A 23,288-nucleotide genomic window follows, 5' to 3' on the forward strand; every position below is an offset into this window, starting at 1 on the left:
CTCCTTGGAAGGAAGGTTATGACCAACCTAGATAGCATATTTAAAAGCAGAGACATTACTTTGCCAATAAAGGCCCATCTAGTCAAGGTTGAGATGGATGAGATGGCTGGATGGCATCACCGACTTGATGGACATGGGTTTGGGAAGACTCCGGGAGTTAGTGATGGTCAGGGAGGCCTGGCCTGCTGCGATTCATGGGTCGCAAATAGTCGGACATGACTGAGCGACTGAACTGAACTGAACTCCTTCTCAGGCTTCCCTTCTGAGCAAGAGTGATCTTAACTGTTTCTTTCTTGAAGTCAAGTTACTCTCCTGCATCAAATTGTCAATGAAATACAATTATACTTAAGATTAAACTTTTTAGCATAACCCCCAAATCTGTCTATAATTTGAGGTCTCTCTGAACACAGTTTCTCTCTCCATTTTCTTTTTTCAATTCATTTTGATCACAATCACAGTATGCCTTTTAACACGTGGAGATCATTTGATTCTAAAGGAATATGCTCTTGCTGTTCTTTCAGTTTAGAGTCTTTCTCATCAGTAAGGTCACAGAACTTAAATTTCACCTCAGCAGAGAACTTTCCTGATACCGGCCTCAGTCGCTCTCTACCATATTTTCCCCTTTTATTCTCTATTGGTAGCATATAAAATCCCTAACTTATTTTATCTCTTGGTTTAGCATATTTATTCACTGCCTTCCTCTTTTGAGTGTGAACTCCCTGAAGGCAGGGGCTCAATTTTCTTAGTTTGTTATCCCAAGTATCTAGATCAGGGCCCGGCCTACTGTTACCTGACTCAGTGATTTAACAATAATTACATGTCACAAAACATCTTACTCTAGAATTTTTACTCATATTTGACATGTCTTTACCTCTAGGAATATCAAAGAAATGACATGACTTAATATGCTACACTAAAATGTGACATGGAAAGATTTCAGTCACTCATGTTCAGATAATTTATATCATTTTTTCACTGTTTTGCATATTTCCTAATTGAATACATAACAAAACATTACCAACAATACTAAAGAGTCACCTGTTCATTTATACAGACATTCATTCATTCCTTCAATTTAGTGTGTTCCCCGAATCCATATGCTGAAGTCCTAATACCCAGTACCTCAGAATGTGACTATCTCTGGAGACAGGGTCATTAAAGAGGTACCTAAGTTAAAATGAGGTCATTAGAGGGTCACTGATAGAATATGACTGGTGTCCTGGGAAGGAGAAGAGATTGGGACATATACACATGTGATGACATGGGGAGGACAAAATGGCCATCTATAAGTCAAGGAGAGAGTCGTCAGAAGAAACCAACCTCTGACTTCTAGCCTCCAAACTTGTGAGAAAATAAACGTCTGTCATTCAAGCCAGCCAGTCTATGGTACTCTGTTATGTCAGCTCTCATAAGCTACTTGACAGCTGAAAATAGCAATAGGTAATACAGCATGCTTTGCTCAGTAGCATCAGAGGCACAATGATACCTTTTGAAATTAACTACAACAAAAATGTTAAGATTCATACAATTTAGTATTTGCATGTCTATTTTTATTCTTTCTAAAGGATGGTGTATTCTAGTACCATTTCCCAGGTTCAGATAAATACCTTTATGGAGAAATGAAATGAATTACCTGTACTACGCCTACCAGCTAGAAGACGTGGCAAGCTAATGCATCTTTTTCCCCCACTTCAAATTCTTTGTGTGAGTGTAAATGTCAAAATTTAATCGTGTTCTTTCATTTATCTTTCTGTATTACAGCTAACTAATTCTTAAAAGTATTTTTTTTAAAAAAAGCTCACATCATAGATTTTCTCAGAGAACATCTCAAAAGCACAGCGCAAGAGTGTTCTACTCTTGAGATTTAGTCTTTACCACAGAATTCTCCAGGATTAGAGAACTACCATCTCAAGCCAGCCAAGTGACTCTGAATTATTGTGACATAACTTGAACACTCATTAGAAAGTTCCACTAAGGAAGTTCAAGCTGGTTCTGGTTGTTAAGGATTCACAAGAGTGCTGTGATAGCAAGCAATCTATACAATCTGCTCTTTTGATAAGCCAAATGCAGAACATATTTGTTGTCTACATGTCTAAATAAATGAAACAATATTTATATATAACCTTATCTTTTTTCAACTGCAACTTAATATATGCCTGTTTTATATATAAAAAGTACAACTTAAAAAATTAAAATAATTTATAGGGCTAGTATCATTTTTGTAAGATTTTGGTGTATATTCCTCTAGCCACTGCATACTAAAATCACCTCTACCCCCACATTGTCTCTCTTATTCTTAATGGGATTTATACTGTGGACATGCTGATTTGAGTATCTGAAGGCCACATCATATTCTAATATGTGTGTATGGCAATGTACTTTAACTTAACCATGACTGATATAATTTAAGAGATTTTCCTTTTCTTTTTTGTTTTATAAATACTCCTCTATAAATCCATGTAGTTTTATAAAATTTAAATTATTTCCATATGGGATATTACTCAGTTTGGATTTTCTGAACCAAGAGGCTTGTTAATTTCGAATTTTATGCATACTGTCACGTTGTCCTTAGGACACTCTAATCAATTTATTCTCCAACAAAGAATTCATCACCAGATCACATGTTTAATTGCTAATGAACTTGGTTATATCATCACATTCATTGACTTTGATGGTTTCACCTATTATAGATCACCTAATCACTGCTGATTTTTTCTATATTGTCTTGTTTGTATTTATACTGTGGGTATATTAAACCTTTGACTCATCTGCATTGCAAATTTCTTTTATCACTATATAATTTGCTAACCTTGTTTTTGTTTCTTTTTATCAAAAAGAAAAAAATGATTTTTCCATAATGAAACCTTTTAGTATTTTTCTTAATGATTCTTGCCTTTGAGTACTATGAAAATAATAATCTAGTATTTTAATAGTTAAATATTAAACATTTGGAGTTTATTTTGATCTGTTGTGATAAGGAAATATGTTACCTTAGGTATTATCTCTACATTATTTACTAAATAATCAATTTTTTCTCCATATTATAAAAATTATAGCCTAAAAGGCCAACTGCTATTACTTACTTGGGCTCATTTTTCTAATAACTTTTTATTCTCATTGAATTCCTTGTCAATTTTGTCACCAATATTTTAATTACATGTCAGAAATTGACAGAGTAAGTTTTGTATTATTATTATTCTTTACCATAAGTTTCCTGATGTAGTCCTTCAATGGAAAGGTTTATTCTCAAATAAAGTTGGGAATTACTTGGTCATGTTCCAAACTTAGCATTCCATTGTGTTGAGAGTGCAAAGTTAATGGATTCTAATAAATGCATAAAATATTTTGAGAGAAATGACATCTTTACAATATTGATAGATCTCATTCAAGGGACTTATAATGAAATTTATTTGTGTCTTCAGTCTCCCTCATGAAGTCTTACAGTTTTATGAGTTCCTGTACATGCCTTGTTAAGCTTATTCTTGGGTTACCACGCTTCTGTTACTTGGGTATACTATGTTTCTATTACTTGTGATAACACAAGCATTTAATTTTCAACTGGTAGTGCTGATTTTTAAAAGTAGGCCACTGAATCATACTTATTTATCTTATGACCAGGTATATTGATAAATCTCTAGCATTTCTAGTATATTTATGATTTTCAGATTTCTGGAATTTCTAGAGTAACTTAAGATTTTATCCTCAAAAAGAATAAAATTAGAGAATATGTTAGCTGTATTTAAATGCCTAAATTGTTCTCATTTGAAAGAGATAGTCCTTTTGAACACCTCCAACAAGGCATAGACTCTTCTAATGGGTAGAAGTAGCAAGACTGTTGTTTGGGTCTTAAAATATGGAAAAAAAAACTTTTCAATGAGCTCTCCAACAATGTAATCATATAAAAACAACTGCTAAGTGTCATTGAGAGTTTTCTTCCAGGCATGATGCCACATTTTCCATGCATCGTCTTTTTTAATCCCCTCAACCACACTGTGAGGTAAGTATTATTACTAGCTTCATTTTACAGTTGAAGAAACTGAAGCATAAAAAAAGCCAAGCTCTCTGAGCTAGCAAAGGTAGAACAGATATACCCAGCTGGACTGAGCCATAGCAAAAGCTCTTAACCACTACACTGTAGTTACCTTGCTGTCATTGTTCTAAAGGAACTAGGCAGATGTTCTAGAATACCATAAAAAAGAAATAATGCTTTAATTTGGGATGGCAAATACGATCTCTGAAATTTCTTTCCATTTCATTTTTAAGATTCTCTTATCTTGTATTCTTTGTGGAAGATAAACCCATGCCTTCAGCCAAGATTCTGCCAGGATTCCAGCATCCATCTGTTCTGGTCCTCAAAGTCTGGGAATTAAACTATCAAATAATAGAGTGCCTGAAAGTTATAGGAAGCAAGGGAAGGATGTAAAACACATGCAGATGGCAACATCCTTACACATTTTGCTGAGGACAATTCTTGTTCCCCCTTGTATCACATGGTTCAAAAGATATCCTTGACTTTAATGTCAGCCAGTACACACACACACACACATACACACACATACACATACACACACTCTCACACTGTCTACTCCATCCTGCTATAGTATGTGGCATATCGTTTATGATGTAATGAACTGGTGGCATACTGTATATAGTAACATAGGAGTTATTTTATAGATTACGCATCATATATATTATCTATTATAGAAAACAACCTATACTTTAAAGATTATTATGTTAATAGAAGCATTAAAAAGCAGATTCAAAGAAACTATTTTTCTGGTTACATGATAGATTTAAAGAGTGAGTGAAAGCAGAATAAATGGTCTTTATCCTTTCTACATGCATTAGGATAAAGACATTTTATTTAAAAGAGATTCAACAACCAATTGATAAGACCTGGAATCTGCCTGGATGCATGTTTCTAGATACAGACGATTTTAAGTGCACTATAAACCTGAAACTTGTATGTGAAATGTCTGAAGCATCAAATTGTTTACGATCATTTTATCGGACTTTTAGGATCTCAGAGCATCTGTTCCTTCTAAAGCCCTCAGAGATTTGCAAAAATAAAACAGCCAACTGAATAGCATCCAAAACAAAACACCACTTTTGTTTTCAACAGTGACTTCAAGTGGGAAAAGTATTCTAATTACTTCTCACTTCAATTCTCCACATTAGTAATTTATTTTTATGTCACCACCTAGAAAATTGACTAAATAACAGCAACCTATTTAATAGGACAATCTGCTAAACTGTGTACTGGCTACAGTGATTCTGAGGAGGAAGAGATTAGTTTTGGTGCATTCAGTGGAGAATTCACTGGAGAATGTAAAGATTAGGAGGGCAAGTGTTCCAGGCTCAGGAAAAAAACTAAGCACAAATACAGAGAGAGAAATATGGCCTCCTATGTATGGAAAGATGAGACTAACAGAGAAGCTAAAGTAGAGGGTAAAAGAATATACAGGAGTAATAGTAAATAAGCTTCAGCAGGAAGAGTGTGCATGTGTGAGTGTGTGTGTGTGTGAGTGTATGTCTCAGTGCAGAGGCAGAAACTGTGCCCAGGGAAGATAGTTTACAGAGGGCCATAAAATAACTTATTGAATTTATTCTTTCTTTGGTGCATACAGGTGAGCTATTAAAGATAGAAGCAGGATCTTGGAATCTACGTGATAATACAAAGATAGCTGATTTTCAAACATATTAGAACATTCAGAAACTAACATACATAATTTCTAAGTAGGTTCCGGGAGGTGTTCTAGTTTCAAAAATACTCCTGAAAAGAAACAGATTCTAAAATATTTTCCCCTCAGTATTCTCACAGGATATTCCATAGATCAAAATATGTAGGTTTAACTGCTCTACTATATATTCATATTCCACTGGTTTCAATCGTTTAGTCTCTGTTTCAGCAAATTTATTTACTGAAAATGTTCTGGAAAATATAACAAAATCAAGAATGTTTTTTAAATTCACAGTGATACCTTTTTCTCTTGCTTTGTTTTATGAAGAAATCACAAATCCATACCTGTGTAATCATAAGTTAACCTACTAACAAAACATCTATGGAGTTAAAAATACATATGATTTTCCTAAGCACTAGACTTTGTTCCTGAATTATAAACTGGTTAAGGTATGTTTTTAACATTGTGTTTAGTGTGACTGTTTCACGGTGATTATTTATGTAAGGCTCTTAATACATTTTCATTACTTTTGCTAAAATATATGGTATAAATTGTGACAATGAAGTATAAAATAACAGCATTCGGGTATAACAAGTTATTTGCACTTAAATTAATTTAATCCAGCTAATTATGTCTCTCTAATATTTACTTAGCATTCAAAACACCTGAGACATAGTATGGACAATTCTGTATATATTGTACACGTGCAACAAGATAAATACAAGATATGAATGACTTTCTACTTATCGTGCATGTACAATAGGACATATTCCTCCTTGTTTTACTTACTTCAGAATTCAAGATTCCAAAAAAAAGAAATACAAAAGACGGTTTCTAAGTTGCAAGTCCACTGTCTATCAGTACACACTCTCAGTCACTGTTTGAACCATTTCATCAGGAATGCAGATGTGGGAGAGGGGGCTTAAGTCCTGGAATCTACGCCAGTTCTTCACTATATTCCATCTATTGCCAGACAGCCTGCTTTTGACCTTAGAATGGGAGAAGCTAAATATCAATGAGGAAGCACTTGCCTTAGCCAATATACATTACCTCAATCTGCATAAAAACTTTCAAGCACTGTCAACTATTCACATATGCATCTCATCTATTTCTGTAACATCCATTGAGCTAGAGGAAGACTAATGTTATCACCATTTTCCAAATGGAAAATGTGAAGTGCAAAGGGATGATACAGTAAGTCCAAGGAAAACCAGAATTCGGTTTATAACACAAAAAGCCCTTCATTGTAAAATCTATTTTTTTCACATGCTTACTAGCCAGGTGTACTCTGAGGAAACAGGTATGATTCAATATGCATATTTATTTCAACACATTGTTGAAGGACAGAAGAGTTACAAGAAGGATAATGTGTAATCTGCTTTTATAGTGAATATAACACTTGCGATATTTTTCTAAGGCTATAAACAAATTCAAATCATAAGGTTTTTACATGTGTTTTCCACAATGAAAATTATTTTGCATCCCTGCTGCTGCTGCTGCTGCTGTTACGTCGCTTCAGTCGTGTCCGACTCTGTGCAACCCCATAGACTGCAGCCCACCAGGCTCCCCCGTCCCTGGGATGCTCCAGGCAAGAACACTGTAGTGGGTTGCCATTTCCTTCTCCAGTGCATGAAAGTGAAAAGTGAAAGTGAAGTTGCTCAACTGTGTCCGACTCTTTGCAACCCTGTGGACTGTAGCCTACCAGGCTCCTCTGTCTATGAGATTTTCCAGGCAAAAGTACTGGGGTGGGTTGCCATCTATTAAGCTATAAATCAATAAAAATCAACACATGAAAGGAATCTATTGTTGGTAATAAAACATGCTTTAGGGTCAATTTCAGTAACTCCAAGGTATTACAGAAATACACTTACAGTGATCAATATACATTTTTCTTGCTCAAGAGGCTTTTATGCTGATGCACTCATTTTCAGCAAGGGAAAATATGTTGCACAATGAAAACAAAGGGAAATTGGTTGATTTATGTGACTACAGTAATGTTTCAAATCTTCAACATCTGATGTTTCAGGGCAGTACAATTATCCTTCGCCTTTCAAAATCTTTTAAATCTAAATCCTGAAGCCATTATCCAACCACAAACAACCAGGTAACTATCTGATTTGAGGCAATACAGATCTAATAATCATTTCTTAGGCAGTGTATCTGTGGAATTTGAGCAGCAATTTTGGGTTGAATTTTATGTTATCCTTCCAAGCAAACTAAAAATATCCATGTAAAAATGCTTTAAAAGCCACGTCATGTTGAAAATATTAATGTTTATATGAAATGAGAATATAGTAAATTGTATTAACATAGTATAATTTGGGGACCATTGAAAAATAATTATCATAAAATGGTTAAAATTTGTAATGGAAACGAACCAAAATATTACCATGCTCAATCAATCGAGTAATCAAAAATAATACCAGTCATACCTTCTTAATGATGATGAAAGTGAAATATCAATTTACTTCTTTCACACAGTCTTTTGAAATCCGCAATCAAATGCATTCCTTTTCTCCAGAGTACTCTAAAATAACATTTGAATGTATGGTTAATATTTCATATGACCCATCCAATGTCCTCTACAGACCTTCAGAATAATGTTTTAAGTGTCCCCCAAAGAGAGCACCCTGTCTCCAGGAATGATCATATCTGTCTCAAGTTACTATGCTGTGGTTTTACATTAGGAGGGGAATATCAGCTGATAGTTCATGTAATTTGCACTTAAGAGACAGTGAATATTTTTTTATTCTTTGCCTATTCTGCTGCTAAGTCGCTTCAGTCGTGTCCGACTCTGTGCGACCCCATAGACGGCAGCCCACCAGGCTCCGCCATCCCTGGGATTCTCCAGGCAAGAATACTGGAGTGGGTTGCCATTTCCTTCTCCAGTGCATGAAAAGGAAAAGTGAAAGTGAAGTTGCTCAGTCGGATCCGACTCTTAGCGACCCCATGGGCTGTAGCCTACTAGGCTCCTGCGTCCATGGGATTTTCCAGGCAAGAGTACTGGAGTGGGGTGCCATTGCCTTCTCCTCTTTGCCTATTCAGCCACCCTCTATCTTTGAAAAGTATAAGGTTCTTTGTGTTATTTCTTCAAATACTCATCCTTGAAATGCTAACACCAGGGGATTCAGAGATGGTTCCTAAGGTATTGCCCTGTATATTCTATTTAGACCTGAGATTCTTCTTCTTTTACTGATACAAGCAACTGAAGATAAAAATAGGTCATTTAGATAGAGAATCTTAGAAGTATGTAAGACAGATGTGTGAAATCATGAAATACGAGACAAAGGAGAATGAAATTTGAGGAAGAAACTTCTCAAATAATCTTTAACTTGATATTATTTGTCTGTTACCAATGGTAGGTGCTTTGACAATACAGAAAGTTCAGACTTATTTAATTATTATACCCAAATACAAGTTAATCAGTGGCTTTGATATATAAATTTATTAAAAAAATTAAATGACCTACTTTTGTGTATGCTGAGGGCATTTAATTTTTCATGAATGCTCCACATGACTCCATCTCCACAGTGTCTTAATCTTTCCTGTGTGTTACCCCTTCAAAGACATAAACGCAAGTAAAGTGTGATATAATAAAGGTCATGATGGAAACAATTAGACAGTGGAAAACATACATTCGCTTTGCTTATCTAAAAGCAGAGGTTTTCTTTTAGTGTAGAACTGCATAAAAGTATAATCCTTTGAGGTCTTAAAATTTTGAAAGTATTATGAGTTTCTAACAATAACTTATCCTCACTTGGTTTGGCATTTAAAAAAAGCATGTCTTTATATTAACAGCCTAAGGCAAATGAAAACTGGCACTCCAATCTACCCCAGCCTGTAAGACTATATTTAGAAAGCTTACTTGGAGTCTTGGGGTCTTCAGAGTGATAATAAAACACGGTTTCAACTCTGACATTTTCATTACCTAGGGTTACTTTTCACCTGTGATCCACAAGATATGGCACCCAATTAAAGAATGTGCTACATACTGTTAAGTGTGGCAGTTTTTACTATAAAATCAGTTATGCGGTAGTAATTTCTTGATATATTAATAGTAGCCAGTATTAGACATTACCAAATTGGGAAAGAAGTACGTCAAGGATGTATATTGTCACTCTGCTTATTTAATTTATATGCAGAGTACATCATGCGAAATGCTGAGCTGGATGATGCACAAGATTGCTAGGAGAAATATCAATAACCTCAGATATGCAGATGATACCACCCTAATAGCAGAAAGTGAAGAGGAACTAAAGAGCCTCTTGCTGAAAGTAAAAGAGGAGAGTGAAAAAGCTGGCTTAAAACTCAACATTCAAAAAATGAAGATCACGGCATCTGGTCACATCACTTCATGAGAAAGAGTGGAAACTGAGAGATTTTATTTTCTTGGGTTTCAAAATCACTATGGATGGTGACTGCAGCCATGAAATTCAAAGATGTTTGCTCCTTGAAAGGAAAGCTATGACAAACCTAGACAGTACATTAAAAAGCAAAAACAGAGACAGCACTTTGCCGACAAAGGTCCATCTAGTAAATGCTATGATTTTTCCAATGGTCATGGATGGATGTGAGAGGTGGACCATAAAGAAGGCTGAAAGAAAGTGAAAGCTATTCAGTCATGTCCGACTCTTTGCAACCGCATGGACTATACAGTCCATGGAATTCTCCTGGCCAGAATGCTGCAGTGGGTAGCCAGCCATTCCCTTCTCCAGGGAATCTTCCCAATCCAGGTCTTCCACATTGCAGGTGGATTCTTTACCAGCTGAGCCACCAGGGAAGCCCAAAAGAAGGCTGAGCACTGAAGAATTGATGCTTTTGAACTGTGGTGCTGGAGAAGACTCTTGAGAGTCCCTTGGACAGAAAGGAGATCAAACTAGTCAATCCTAAAGGAAATCAACCTTGGATATTCATTGGAAGAACTGATGCTGAAACTGAAGCTCCAGTATTTTGGACACCTGATGCAAAGAACTGACTCATTGGAAAAGACCCTCATGCTGGGAAAGATTGTAGGCAGGAAGAGAAGGGGATGACAGAGCATCAGATGGTTGGATGGCATCACTGACTTGATGGACATGAGTCTGGGCAAGCTCTGGGAGATGGCAAAGGAGAAGGAGGCCTGGCATGCTACAGTCTGTGGGATCACAAAGAGTCGGACACAACAGAGCGACTGAACAACAAAAGTTATATTAATTTTAAAACTGACTTTCAAAAATTGAGATTTGTTAGAATTATACCTTTTAAGAACCAGGATGTCTCTCTCATAAAATATTAAATTTTAGTAGGAGAATTGATATATGACACGAGAAGAACTGCAAACCAGAAGTTGGTAAGTCAGATATTTTTTAATGTCCTTTTTACACTGAGTAATAAAGAGCAGTTAGAATATTACATGATATTGAGAGAGTCAATTCCTAGGGAGGTTGATAAGAAGTCCAGGGTTCCTGAGGAGGAGAAAGGGGTCCTGGGGTCTCAAGGAGAAAAGGACAAATGTTCTTTTCTACATTGCTTTGTCTTAGTCAATATAACAATGTATCTTGCTCGAGGACATGTTTCTCCTTAACAAGAACCTTCTGACTAATCTTGTCATCTTAAAAGGTATATTATGGGAGTGGGTCTGGTTCAGTTCATTTCAGTTCAGTTGCTAAAGCATGCCCGACTCTTTGCAACCCCATGAACCACAGCATGCAAGGCCTCCCTGTCCATCACCAACTGCTGGAGTCTACCCAAACTTATGTCCATTGAGTCAGTGATGCCATCCAACCATCTCATCCTGTCAGCCCCTTCTCCTCCTGCCCTCAATCTTTCCCAGCATCAGGGTCTTTTCAAATGAGTCAGCTCTTTGCATCAGGTGGCCAAAGTATTGGAGTTTCAGCATCAACATCAGTCCTCCCAATGAACAACCAGGACTGATCTCCTTTAGGATGGACTGGTTGGATCTTCTTGCAGTCCAAGGGACTCTCAAGAGCCTTCTCCAACACCACAGTTCAAAAGCATCAATTCTTCAGCGCTCAGCTTTCTTTATGGTTCAAATCTCACATCCATACATGACTACTGGAAAAACCATAGACTAGACGGACCTTTGTTGACAAAGTAGTGTCTCTGCTTTTTAATATGCTGTCTAGGTTGGTCATAGCTTTCCTTTCAAGGAGTAAGTGTCTTTTAATTTCATGGCTGCAATCACCATCTACAGTGTATAAAGTATATTATGGGAGTGTGTCTGGTAAGATCTTTCTATTGTTCCTTCAAATCTTGTTAATTTAAGATGTATGTTGTGGGAGTGTGTCTGAAAAAAGTATATATGGCCTTGATAAGACTAGCTGGGGGCATCCTCTGTCCCCCTTCTGTTGTCTGTGTCAGATGCTTTCTCTGTTCCTTTTCTTACTTTAATAAAACTCTGCTACACAAAAGCTCTTTAGTGATCAAGCCTGGTCCCTGGTCCTGAAGCTAAATCTTCTTCAGAGATCACTAATCCAACATTGTTCCATAGGCTATCAATATGTTGTTCAAAGTTTATTTTTTCTTCACTAAATGGCTTTCATCATTCAATCCATCAAAGATATATTTAAGCAAAAATGTGGACAGCTGCCTTACAGTAATTTTTGGCAATAGGAGCCCCCTGACAGTGTAGAGTTCATGACTAAGGAAATACAGATACCCCCACTGCATTCTAATGAACATTTGACAGGTCATGGTCAGGGCAAACTTGACTACTAACTCTCTACCATTTTAATTAGGAGGAACAACTTGTATCTAGTGTAACTTGAACACAGAATAGCATTTATGAAGTCCTCACTATTTAAGGCCAGAAATTCGAAATGTCCAAAGTCCTCAGGTTATCTCGTTTCTGTGAGCTGAGTAAAGATATCAGGGTCTTATTACCTATGTGGGTAAACTATCCTCACTTTATGGCAGAATCTATTTAGGGTGTTAGAGCCGCCCTGTGGGTAGAGCCAGTCTAGTCACAAAGAGCCACAGCAAAGAGGGTCTGGTATAGATACCACAGGCAAAAACTGGTCTGAAAATAAAAGAAGGTTTTAATCTTCAATCTAGGGGAGTAAGAGAGAACAGAATTTGGATTTGAACCAAAATCTGGAAAGATTCCCTAAGGAAAATGTATGTTTGAGAAAGAAACCTTTTTGGGTACTCACAGTGGAGACCTACAGTGCAGACTCAAGGTGCTAAACTGGCTTGGCAATTTGACCCCATTCACAGAGGTCCTAAATCATTAAATGTACTTGAAGTATCAGACATTTTAACTTAAATTTCTGTTGCATGTATTAATTTTTAAAATTGAACTCAAAACTTGACATATGAGTATTTCAGTTTTTTGGCTTGTAAAGTTTCACATAAATTATATATATATATATAATTATTATTATATTATACACATATATAATATATATATTAACTGATAAACAGCCCTGCACATATTCAAGTTTTATATTTGTCCTTTAATTTAGAGAATCAAAATTAAAAATGATAAAAATGACAATGTACCCCACAGCTTAAAAGGAATCAGATCACCTTGATCCAATTTAAACTGTCTTTAATATAATTTATTAAAATTAAGACACTAAAGAAATATTGTACATTCTAATTGTGCTTGGTTTTGAAAGATGTATCTGAGTCAATGTTAAGAATTCAATATGGTTTTTGACCTTTCAAATATAATTTATTGGAAATCAATGGGTTCTAATTTCACTGCAAAAGAAAAATAACACTTGTTTGAGTCCTAAGGTCATAGAAATATTAACACTCTGCCCTTCCATACTTGCAATTTTGGAGCAACTTGAAACTTTTGTGAATGGTTTCTCAAAGGGAGTACAGTAATACATCTGTCAGATTATACACCACATTTAGGGCTTCCCTGGTTGTTCAGGTGATAAAGAATCTGCCTGCAATAAAGGAGACCTGGGTTCAGTCCCTGGCTTTGGGAAGATCCCCTGGAGGAGGGCATGGCAATGCACTCTAGTATCCTTGCCTGGAGAATACTCATGGACAGAGAAGCCTAGTGGGCTACAGTCCATGGGGTCACAAAGAGCCAGACATGACTGAATAACTAAGCACAGCACAGCACATACCACATTTAACAGTAACTCAATGGAGTCTTCATCCAGTATAAGTAGAAAAGGTGAAGTAAAAAATCCTCACTTCCAAACATTTCTCAATATATCAAAAAAATCGAAACTAAAAATGATAAAAATGACAATGTACCCCAATCCCAGACATATAGTTCTTAGAGTCTGTCTATAAAATACATTCTAGTTACTCAAAGCCTAGAAGAAAGTTTCATATTCCAATGCCTCAGGAATTATATCTATACAACTAGTGCTTCATCAGTTCAGTTCAGTCACTCGGTCGTGTCCTCTGCAACCCCATAGGCTGCAGCCTGCCAGGCTGTTTCATAGAGAATCACAAAATTATCCTTTAGCTCTCACTTACATGATTCTAGTGTTTCCACTCTCGACGTACAGACAATCTCATACCTGACCAAACAGCACTTTCTTTGTATTAAGCTAATGGCTTCTATGGTTTCTTCAATCCCAAGAGACTCCACAGGGAGAAACTGCATCAAACAGAGGGATATTTCTGTGTGGGTCCATCACTGGAAGAACGCTTCAACTCAATGACACTTTTTTGGTACTATTAAAAAGAAGAGTATGATTTCTAATCTAGGAGGAGATGCTAAAAGATCTACTTTCAGAAAAGTGAGAAGCACTAGTGATTCATACAGATCTATAACTGAGTGAGTATAATGGAGCTCATTATAGTCAGTGCCCTTCACACAATGGACCTAGTTTTGTTTATTTTTATTAAGAATCATTACAATGTTATCCTGAGTTTATTTTATAATAACTAGAATAAAAAAAATCCAGTGACATTAAAGAAGAGTGAAAGCCAATGGGGATAACTGAACTTAGAGGCAAGCCAAACAAATATAATGTAAATTATACAATGATAGTTAAGTAGACTGATAATTCTGAAGTACACTGGAGAAGATTACATCATTTTCTATTTTTTCACATTCTTCTCCCAAGGAAAAGATGTAATTCAGACACACTAATTGGCATCTATTCAATAACAGCTGTTCATTTGGATTTCCAGGTATAAGACAGGAAAAAAAAATTCACTATACACACACACACATATATACACATATACATATATATATATATATATATATATATGGACTTCACTGATGACTGATTTATATATATAGGCTTCACTGATGGCTCAGCAATAAAGAATCCACCTGCAATGCAGGATACACAGGAGATGCTGGTTTGATCCCTGAGTTGGGAAGATCCCCTGGAAAAAGAATTGGCAACCCACTCCAGTATTCTTGCTGGTAAAATACCATTGAGAGAGAAGCTTAGTGGGCTACAGTTCTCAGCATCACAAAGAGTTGGACACAACTGAGTGGACTAAGCTCAACAACAACCCACATACACACACACACATATATATATATACACACACACAAGTGTATTAGGAAATGAGGCTTAAGTCATTATTTTAAGGGTCATTATTTTATGTCATTTCAATAGTTCTCATTTTATGAATTTTAAAAACAATTTTAACTATAAAAGGCAACATTTACATAACTGCAGAAAACATTTTCATCTGCTGTTTTTAAAAATATAAGTGAATAAAGGAATATCTTAACTTACACTCAAGACAGTACCACACAAATATCACAGTTACAATGATTTTTATGGAACTGGACCTAATCCTAAAACATGAATGCAGAATGAACCCACACTGACGTCAAGTCTGTTTGCAACTGACGTCAGTGGAATTTTTCACTAAATCACCCTGGCCCACACTAAACCAGAATCTAAAAATGATCCTTCACTGATTATTTAAGTGTAATCAAACCAATTTAAAAGTATATACAGTATTTTAAAGTAAAAAGAAATCAATACACATTAAATATGAAAAAATTAAGAAAATAAACACCATCTCCAAAGTAGCACAATAGTCTATAATCAAGTCATGATATTGAGTACAAATGAAATTGAAAAAATTAAGCAAAGTTATTAGCTAGGATTAATTTCCACAGTAATTTATTATATAGACTTCAGTTACACTATTTTACATATATTACAATAATACATCCTTTGTCTTATTTACCTAATTTAACCCAAAAACATACACAATATGAACATAATAATAAAGGTCATTTATTGTGCTTTATTATGCTGCAGACATTGTGCCTAAAAGTGTCCTGAAAAAAAGCCTGAAACCTTGGGATTATTAGCTTCAGTTAATAGATATAGATATAGCAAGAGAGTTTCAGAAAAACATCTACTTCTGCTTTATTGATTATGCCAAAGCCTTTGACTGTGTGGATCACAATAAACTGTGGAAAATTCTTCAAGAGATAGGAATACCAGACCACCTCACCTGCCTCCTGAGAAATCTGTACGCAGGTCAAGAAGCAACAGTTAGAACTGGACATGGTACAACAGACTGGTTCCAAATCAGGAAAGGAGTACATCAAGCCTGTATATTGTTATCCTGCTTATTCAACTTATATGCAGAGTACATTATGCAAAATGTCGGGCTGGATGAAGCACAAGCTGGAATCAAGATTGCCAGGAGAAATATCAATAACCTCAGATATGCAGGTGATACCACTTTTATGGGAGAAAGTGAAGAAGAACTAAAGAGCCTCTTGATGAAAGGGAAAGAGGAGAGTGAAAAAGTTGGCTTACAGCTCAACATTCAGAAAACTAAGATCATGGCATCTGGTCCCATCACTTCATGGGAAATAGATGGGGAAACAATGGAAACAGTGACAGACTTTATTTTGGGGGGCTCCCAAATCACTGCAGATGGTGACTGCAGCCATGAAATTAAAAGACGCTTGTTCCTTGGAAGAAAAGCTATGACCAACCTAGACAGCATATTAAAAAGCAGAGACATTACTTTGCCAACAAAGGTCCGTCTAGGCAAACCTATGGTTTTTCCAGTAGTCATGTATGAATGTGAGAGTTGGACTATACAGAAAGCTGAGCGCTGAAGAATTGATGCTTTTGAACTGTCATGTTGGAGAAGGCTCTTGCAAGTCCCTTAGATTGCAAGGAGATCCAACCAGTGCATCCTAAAGGAAATCAGTTCTGAATATTCATTGGAAGGACTGATGTTGAAGCTGAAACTCCAATACTCTGACCACCTGATGCGAAGAACTGACACACTAGAAAAGACCCTGATGCTGGGAAAGACTGAAGTTGGGAGGAGAAGGGGACAACAGAGGATGAGATGGTTGCATAGCATCACTGACTCAATGGGCATGAGTTTGAGTAAGCCCGGGGAGTTGGTGATGGACAGGGAAGCCTGGTGTGCTACAGTCCATGGGGTTGTACAGAGTCGGACATCACTGAGTGACTAAACTGAACTGAATAGATAAGACACTATAGTTCAGAGAGGCTGCTTTAATTGCCCAAGGGACAGAATTTGAAACCAAATACGAGTAGAAATACCATATTCTGTCAAATATCAAATGAGAAAAGTTCGGTAAACTGAGTTTAAATGCATGATTTTCACATTTAATGTCTATCAGGTTATGAAAGCAATATCTTAGTCACCTAAGTATAGGAATTTTAAAATAATTAAACAAAATCAACATCTTTTCTTAAAAGAGATGCAGATAAATATTATACAAACTGGAGAAGACACTTGGACAGCTGTCCAAGGGAGAGAGTCCCTTGGACAGCAAAGAGATTAAACAAGTCAATTAGAAAGGAAATCAATCCTGAATATTCATTGGAAGGACTGATGCTGAAACTGAAGCACCAATACTTTGGCCACTTGATGCAGAGTTGACTCACTAGAAAAGACCCTGATGCTGGGAAAGACTTGAGGGTGAGGAGAAGGGGACGACAGAGGATGAGATAGTTGGATGGCATCATCAACTTAATGGACAGGAATTTCAGCAAACTTCCCTGGTGGCTCAGATGGTAAAGAACCTGCATGCAATGCAGGAGACTTGGGTCCAGAAGATCCCTTGGTCAAGAAGATCTCCTGGAGAAGGAAATGGCCACCCACTCCAGTATTCTTCCCTTGGAAGTCCCATGAATAGGGGAGCCTGGCGTGCTGCAGCCTATGAGGTTGCAAAGAGTCGGATACAACTGAGACACTAACACTTTCACAAACTCTGGGAGATAGTGAAGGACAGTGGAGCCTGCTGTGCCGCAGTCCTTGGGGTCTCCAAGAGCTGAACATGACTGAGCGGCAGAACAATAACACTATTAACATTATGATATATTTATTCCCTGTTGTACTGTTTCTTCTCTAAATACACAGGGAGATAGACACAATGCTGCTGCTGCTGCTAAGTCGCATCAGTCGTGTCTGACTCTGTGTGACCCCATAGACGGCAGCCTACCAGGCACCGCTGTCCCTGGGTTCCTCCAGGCAAGAACACTGGAGTGGGTGGCCATTTCCTCCTTCAATGCATGAAAATGAAAAGTGAAAGTGAAGTCGCTCAGTCGTGCCCAACTCTTCACGACCCCATGGACTGCAGCCCGCCAGGTCCTCCATCCATGGGATTCTCCAGGCAAAAGTACTGGAGAGGGTTGCCATTGTCTTCTCCGATAGACATAATATTTTCTTATAATCCAACTCTCTGCTTCTAAGTACCTCATGTGTAAAAATATAACAATAATAATACCTACATTTCCTAGGGCTGTTAAGAAGTTTAAATATGGATAATGGAAGTAAAGGGCTTAATAAAGTATGTGACACAAGATATAAAAAAAAGTAATGATAGCTTTGAAGATCAAGAAAGATGTTTTCAATCTTCTTCAAATTTTTTTCTTTGTGATTTCTTATCCTTTTAAACATACTTATTTATTTCACAAAACTGATACGGAGCAGGGCCCTACAGGGCTCCTGGGCACAAAAGCCTTTCTGTGTCTCATTTCTTCCATTACAGGAAATAGGCTTCATTCAGCCTCCAGGATCTTCCTTGAGTTCCAATGGGCAGATTCAAGCAGCTGGTAATTAGAGAAGGGAGGAGATGCAAGACCAGGGAGAAACAAATAGGCAATAGAAACAATAGTGCAACCCTGGGGCAAGGTCTTGGTTCCCCCTCAAGAATACATACAGCAATACCTTTGAGCTGTTTTGCAGATACTGAAACCCCCACCAGACGGAAGAAGTTAACTGTTCATGATGGTATACTGTCCACAAGCAAGTAGACCCCAGACCCTTCGGAACCAGAAGGTTGATACTGTAGACTTCAACCTACATCACCATAAACCAATCAGAAGGATGTCCATGAGCTAATCGCACCCTCTTTGAATTATTAATATAAAACTTCTCACTACCATCTGGGGCTGGGGGGTGGGTGGACATACAGTTTTGTGGGCATTAGCCCGCTGTGGTCCCCTTTGCCTACCAAAGCAGTAAAGCTATTCTCTTCTACTTCACCCAAAACTCTGTCTCCAAGGTTTAATTTGGTTTTGGGTTACAGAGGCTGGATTCAGCTTCAAAATTAATCCATATTAAACTAGTCACTTCCTACACCAATCCCATGGTTCAGTCTTCCATCAAATCTTGATGGATATAGACTTTTGTACTCCCGAGCTTTCCCTCTGGGTCCTGTCAGTCTATTCAAAGGCAGCAACCAGAGTGATCCTTTATATTAGTCATTTCAGTCACGTATGCTCAAAACCCTCCCTGGCTTTTTATGTGGAAGTCCAAGTCCTTAGGCTGTCTCTGGATTTACTTCGCTCTCACTGTTTTAGAGACTCTCCAGCTCACTCACTCCTCTTTAGCGACAAGCTCCTCTTGACTATTTTGTAAACACATGGAGCGTGCGGCTGCCTCCAGAGTTCTTGAACTCACTCTCCTCTACTATCTTTTATTGGATAGCTTCATGATTTATTCCCCCCCCCTCCCCACTCTGCCTCATTCTTGTCTCTCTGAAAATGTGCCCTCATCTGGAAGGACATATTCCTGATCACCCTTTGTAAAATATCAGCCTTCCTTTCCTATTCCACACTTACAAGGCATTTTCAGTTTTTTCCTTCACAGTACTTATCATCATCTAGTATTTTCTATTTTTGTTTATTTACTTATTGGCAAACACTTTTGCCTAATAAATAAGTTTGTGATCACAGGGATTTCATATTTTTTATTCATTGTACCCTTGATGGATGCCTGGCAGATTAATATTTGTTGAACAAATAAATCAGAAGAGTTTCTTGTAGTTACAGAGTTCTGAAATGGATTCTGAAGTATAAGTTGAACTTGAACAGTCAGAAGTGTACAAGACCAAGTGTTCCAGGAAAGATAAGCAGAAGGAAGTACAGAGTAGGGGGAAAAAGTAATAGAGTCTGCACAAGCCAAATAATTCAGTTTTATTGTTGAATGAAGCATGCATGAAGGAAGAGTCATAGTTGAGACTAGAGGTTGGATCTCATTAGGATTTGGAGGGCCATGAATGTCAGAGAACAAATTTGAATTTAATAAGCTATGGGGGACTTCTAGATGTTTTTGAGTAGGGGAATTGCATGATGGAAGCTCATTAAGAAGATTTAGCTTGTAGGGGTATAGTATGGATTAAAAGAGGAAAGTCAGTAAGTACAGACTTCAGAGCTTTATATGAGCCATTCCAACCTAACTCACTCCAACATTTGATAAGTCAAAAAAGACTTCCAGATTCTAATTTGTCTTCCAGTTAATGCCAATGAATTAAGAGTATTAATTCAACATATATATATATATATATGCAGATATATTAGTAGTATCAAACATCAAAGGAAAAATATCAAGAAAATGCAGTTTATATGATTAATATAAATACATTTTTAAACAACAAAAGAAAATCTGAGACATTCATGTACAATGATTGAACTAGGGGTATATCTTATATGAATAAGATACCCTGCTGTCAAAGAAAATTATCTTTTTCCACTTATGTCCTCTCAAAAGTATATGATGCAAATGCTCTCAAATAAGATGCTTATCACTGTTTTGTTACTGTATATATGAATTAGTAGCAAATAAACGATAACTATACTATGTAGCATACACCATGAAATTACAATTTCTAGTTTCTAAGAATATAATATGGACTCATTAAGCAAATACGAAGAATATAATCCAAGAAAGCAATCCATTCTTAAATCCATGTGTTTCTCAAAAGTAGCCTTCAGAAATTCCTAGAAAGGATCAATAATTCAAATTATAATTTTGAAATGGTAAATATTTACAATAGTTATTGAATTTATATGATCTAAGAGCCAATTAGGAATGACAATTATATATTCAAACGAAGCCATTGCTTTAAACTGATTTAACTCAGAAAAATTTTTAATTTTATTCAAGATGTGTGTATAGGTCATTTCTAGTTCTCTCCAGTATTTCTCTATTGAGAAAAGGTCTTCAAATATTACTCTACAGTAAATCTTTAGTTTAATATCAACAAGCTCAGGAAAAACCTCTGAGAAAACCATTGCATTCTTTTTTGTCACCACTGCCTTTACACATAAATGAGTAAGTTATGCTAAATAATTTTAATAATTTAATAAATTCAGTAATTTCAAACACTTCCTAGATATTTGTATTACAAAAAGTAAAAATATGTTAAATATATCAAAGGCATTAAAGTCTGTCTAGTATATGTGAAGAGAAGGATAAGTAAATGATTTAACTACAACGTGCTATGGTTAAAAAAAAAAAATGCTCTGATGAAGAATAGCCACTATACAGAAAAGTAAAATTCTCAGAAAAACCTCTGCTCAAAAGTCCTAGGACTGGATCTGCAGAATATGAAGTTACATCGCACAGAAATATGGAAACCCTCCTGACACCTCTCTAAGACATGTGATATGAGGGCAGCATTGGAACAAGAGTGAGTAACGAGATCCTCAACTTTGAGGCATCAGAGAATCCTTTCCCCCAAAGAGATTTTGGATTTGTTGAATAAACAATTCGAGGATGTGAGAAAACAGTATTTTGGGGAGAAGGAAGGGCAAAATCAAAGACACAGAAACATGAAAGAGCTTAGTATGTGCAGTGAAAGTTGTTCAGCCCTATCCAGCATTTGCGACCCCATGGACTATACCGTCCATGGAATTCTCCAGGCCAGGATACTGGAGCGGGTAGCCTTTCCCTTCTCCAGGGGATCTTCCCAACCCTGGGATCAAACCCAGGTCTCCAGCATTGCAGGCAGATTCCTTACCAGCTGAGCCACAAGGGAAGCCCCTAGTATGTGCAGAGAATGCTATAAATAGTTTAGTAATGCTTAGACAAGATTTTATACCAGCTATACAGACTAGAATTAAGAAAGTCCATTCAGAGAAATAAAATGGTATTTGTTTAACCTAAATAATGTGCAAAAAACACTGAATATGTAGATGTGAAGTGAGCTGAAGTAAAACAATGGAATTACTTCACCAATAATAGGGAAGTCTTTCAAGGCTATAAAGCAGCACGCAAGCATAGCCCACAAATAAGTGAGCACAAAGTTGACTGAACAATAAAACTCCAGGCTCCTGTTGTTGTTGAATAAATTATCTGAGGGTATAATACAAGAAACAACCATAGAGCAATAAGTTTTTGATTAATGGGAAATACTCTTCAAATAAATTTTCAAGCCAGCACTTGAGCCAGAGCAGTCTATATTATCTAAAAAAGAAAGAAAAGGAGGAAAACCCTCAGACCTCATGAATAACTGCACAAAGTACTTTTTTGCAAATACAAAGACAGATGACATCGTCTACATATAATATATATATATATATATAAATATGTATATTTGTATAAGCTTTGCATGCTTAGTCACTCAGTCACGTCCAATTCTTTGTGACCATTTGGACTGTGGCCCACCAGGCTTCTCTGTCCATGGGATTATTCAGGCAAGAATACTACAGTGGGTTGCCATTTTCCTCCAGGGGATCTCCCCCCCTCCACTACATCTTTCAGAGATCAAACCCATGTTTCCTGTATTGCAGGAAGAATCTTTACCCACTGAGCTATCAGGGAAGCCCGTGTGTGTATGTCAGTGTGTCTATATGTAAATATTTTTTTAAAAAACCAGATGGTAATTAATCCAGCCTAACATTTGAATCTTACTAGTTTACAGACTAAATGAGCATTTAAAAGTGTCAGAATTGCAGGCCAGGCAAGTCCAACATGTTCCATCCTTCATACATAGGGAGAATGGGCCAAGACCCAGAAGAAGGTGAGCCTGATGGGATCCCAACTTACATGTTTCCACTGTACAATGGTCTTCCTGTGTCGTAACAGCCCTCACACACGCAAAGCTACTCTATTTCTTTCATGCTAATATCAGTATCAGACAAAATGAATCCATGAAGTCCTGAGTATCTTTCTCCCTACTACCCTGTAAAGTCAAAAGGGCAACAATCCTATTTCTCTAGTTTACTGCTAACTTTTTAGATCCCACCACTATTTCCAGTACATGTAGAATGTTATCAATATGTATTTATGAATGAATCGATCAATGAGTTAAAGAGGTAGAACTTGACAACAGAAAGAGAGAATTGCTTCCATTTATCGACTGTAATAAATGGCTTCATGGATGCCTTAGTGAGAAAAAGTGAGATATTGTTAAGAAGAAATGAGGGC

The 23,288-nt window shown here is 36.8% G+C and overlaps 1 protein-coding gene across 3 annotated transcripts in view; it reads right to left on the reverse strand.

Annotated features, from left to right (window-relative positions):
* LRFN5 (leucine rich repeat and fibronectin type III domain containing 5) overlaps window positions 1-23,288 on the reverse strand; it is a 984,773-nt gene that overhangs the window by 231,313 nt on the left and 730,172 nt on the right. For all 3 annotated transcript variants that reach the window (XR_014070505.1, XM_081547234.1, XM_081547233.1), the window contains 2 exons: window positions 9,151-9,239; window positions 8,114-8,208 (listed from right to left, as the gene is read on the reverse strand). The gene's annotated coding sequence lies outside the window, so the exon portion shown is untranslated. The remainder of the gene's footprint in view (window positions 1-8,113; window positions 8,209-9,150; window positions 9,240-23,288) is intronic.

The sequence above is a fragment of the Giraffa tippelskirchi genome, chromosome 12 (assembly GCF_054371585.1).
Source record: "Giraffa tippelskirchi isolate mGirTip1 chromosome 12, T2T-mGirTip1v1.2.pri, whole genome shotgun sequence".
NCBI lineage: Eukaryota > Metazoa > Chordata > Mammalia > Artiodactyla > Giraffidae > Giraffa > Giraffa tippelskirchi.